At 37.2% G+C, this 2,927-nt stretch overlaps 1 long non-coding RNA gene across 1 annotated transcript; it reads left to right on the forward strand.

The window, feature by feature from the left end:
• The first annotated feature begins 645 nt into the window (after positions 1–645).
• LOC137479854 (uncharacterized) lies at positions 646–2,073 on the forward strand. Its single transcript, XR_011002555.1, has 2 exons — positions 646–1,823; positions 1,854–2,073. It is a non-coding gene; the product is annotated as an uncharacterized lncRNA (long non-coding RNA).
• The last annotated feature ends 854 nt before the right edge of the window (positions 2,074–2,927 follow it).

Consider the following 2,927-nt stretch of genomic DNA (forward strand, 5'->3'; position numbering starts at 1 on the left):
CAAATATTTGTAGCTCTTCTTGCTCTCCCACCCCCTGCCCCTTTACTTGCAGCCACCACTTAAAGGCTCTTTAAACACACAATTCACATTTACAGTTATATACACATGCATACCCTTCTGCAACAAAAACCCAACTCAACTACATAAACTTAGTTCTGCAATAGTCAAGTGAAAGTTTAAATGCACTAGGAATAAATGCCATCCCTTGGAGACGCCCTAGCCATCCTTGTGAGGTGGATGGGCTTCTTCTCCCCTCCCCTTATCAGCACAGAGATCAGCATTCATAGTAATACATATTCCAAGAAGGATGGTAGAAGGGTAGGAAAAAACAAAACAGAAAAAGCAGCGCATTTCCATCCATATGGAAGTAATGGTGTGCAGACTCCAAATCCTTCTGTGGCCAGGTAGATAAACAACAGCAAAGCAACAAACACAAAAATGAGTGGCATGGTAAGAACCAGCCCTTCAATCTAGAATGTAGGGGTGGAGAAATCAGGTTATTTCTGCTGGTCAGCTGTTCAGGTCTCATCTGCATAAGCAAAAGAACTACATGGCTTTAAAAAAGTCTTTGTGCTTTTTTTTTTTTTCTTTTTTAATAAAGAGCAAGGGAGGAACATTAGAAAGATTTTTTTTTCACCTAATATTTTCAGGTAAATTTTATCCCTGTACTTGCGCATCTTAGAGAGTGGAATAAAGTTGCTCCATGCTGAATTCTTGTTTACAAAGATGTTTGCTATATGTGCAATACAATCTCAACATTCTCTTTGCTGCCACTGAAGATGACTGTGCTAAAACATGAGTTTGATGATAGGCATACAAAAGAGAAAAGAATAATCACAGTTATTTAGACCACTTCACATTTTCATTGATATATTTCTACGTTGTGGAAGAACAAACTTAAGATTTCTCTTAACATTGCTTACATCCTTAGTGCAATACAATTTTTGACACAGCAGTTATTACAGGGAAAAATTGAAAAAATGCATTTAATTTTCTCAGTTTTTTATAGAAATCCTGGGTTGATTTTACAAAATAACCAAGGAATTTCCCCTCTATTTCAATGCAGCATATTCCAACCAATGGGAACTCACATTAAGTTTATTGACATATGGTGCCACCTAGGTAGAAGATGTTACATGTGATGTGTTACAGATTTTAACAGGGTGCCAGCTCCCAAATAAGCCAAACAGGAAATATCTACCAAACACACTGGAAAGAAATGGTGTTTATCTCAGATTAAATAAATAATGATATATGTTAAATAAATTCACAGAACTAAATCAAGTTTTTCAAATTCATAGTATTTAAATAGGACCATAAGATTAGAGGCCTTTACTAGTTAGTTCAAAGCTTTTCTGTGTATATGAACTTACCACTTGCAGAGACAAGAGCAAATAAGACATGGCTTAGGGAATTTTTTACCCTTTAATTAAGTAAGGAAAAGACAGGCAAATTTCTTCTTAAGGCTTTTCTTCAAATAAACCAGAATTATTTGGAAGATGTAACAATGGTACTGGTACAAGCATAGGCACATACACCAACAACGAAGAGAAGCAAGAGATTCTCTTTTAGCCCAAGAATCAGTAAAAATGCACCGTGACAAACAAGTGACTGAAAGATGTTACTTCAACCACTTACTTTAAAATTTTAGCATTTTTTTACCAGAGGCTGCAAACTCAAGAGTCCAATCTTTCTATAAAAATTAGAAAAATGAGATTTCTCAAAGAAACATGAAAGCTTTTCTTGTGGCATTTAGTGAGTCTAATCATGTGTCTCAGTACATTCAGCAAACAGGTTACAAGTCAATGTCTGCCAGTGTCAATGTCTGCCAGTACAAGCCAATGTCTTTTGAGAAGGCACCACAGCAAAAACGTTTATCTTTGCTTCTAGGAAGAAGTTTTGTCCCAAAAGCATTTTTTCCCTGGGGAATGCAGGCAGTAAGCCTAGTGAAGGGATTGTCCAGCACCCATGGGACAACAGTTGCAGATGGCTGTGCATAACTAACATTGCTTAACGGCCAGATAGGCTGAATAAATAAGCAAACTTTCCTCAGGCACAAAGTGCCCTCTGGTACAGTAATGATGCAAACAACATCCAGCCTTTTATACAACCAGCTCATGAAGCCCATAAAGGCTGATCTACAGAGTTTGAATGCATTCTGCCTAAAATCCAAGGTGAAGGTATCAAATAAGATACTGCACATTATTTCAGTTTTCAATAGTAAACACTGCAGTTCAAACAAAAACCACAAGAAACCAGCACATTCCTCTAGAGGGGTATTTTAAACATTCTCCTGTGGAATCTTATTCAAGAGCTAAGGCAGCCAATTCAACAGCAAGTGCTTCAATAAAGATTTCCTCACCAACTGTAACTATAATTTAGAGTCTATTACAGGAATCATGTATGAGAAATCAGACTTACTAGAGATCAAAAGCACATTAGATTTAAAGACACTTTTCAACTGAAATAGTTTAGGGACGCTGCAAATCGACACAAAGCTGTGTGTCCATGCAAATCATCATCAACAACACTGCCACAGTGCAGGTGATCATCCATGTCACTTCCAAGAACCCATGGTCAGAATCAGGAGCAGCAGCCCAAGCACAGTGCCACACACATTCCTAACAACTCCCAGACAGAAAAACCTCACCATGTTCTTTCTTCAGCACTCCCGCTTGGAATAAAACAATTTTCCTATTTAGACTCTATCAGGACTTTACTACCAATTATCTGACTTCCTTAATGGTTACTAAAAACTGAGGAGGTTACTAAAAGTTTTTTTTTGTTTATAGCTACATGTGGCATGATGAAATTCATCTTTTGAAGCAGCACATGAATTCAACCCAAAACTCTTTAGTATTTCAGACATAGTATAAGGAAGCAAACTTCTCCCTGGCAAGAACAACAGATTTGCTATACATAAAAAC

Source organism: Anomalospiza imberbis, chromosome 1 (assembly GCF_031753505.1).
Source record: "Anomalospiza imberbis isolate Cuckoo-Finch-1a 21T00152 chromosome 1, ASM3175350v1, whole genome shotgun sequence".
In the NCBI taxonomy this organism is placed as follows: domain Eukaryota; kingdom Metazoa; phylum Chordata; class Aves; order Passeriformes; family Viduidae; genus Anomalospiza; species Anomalospiza imberbis.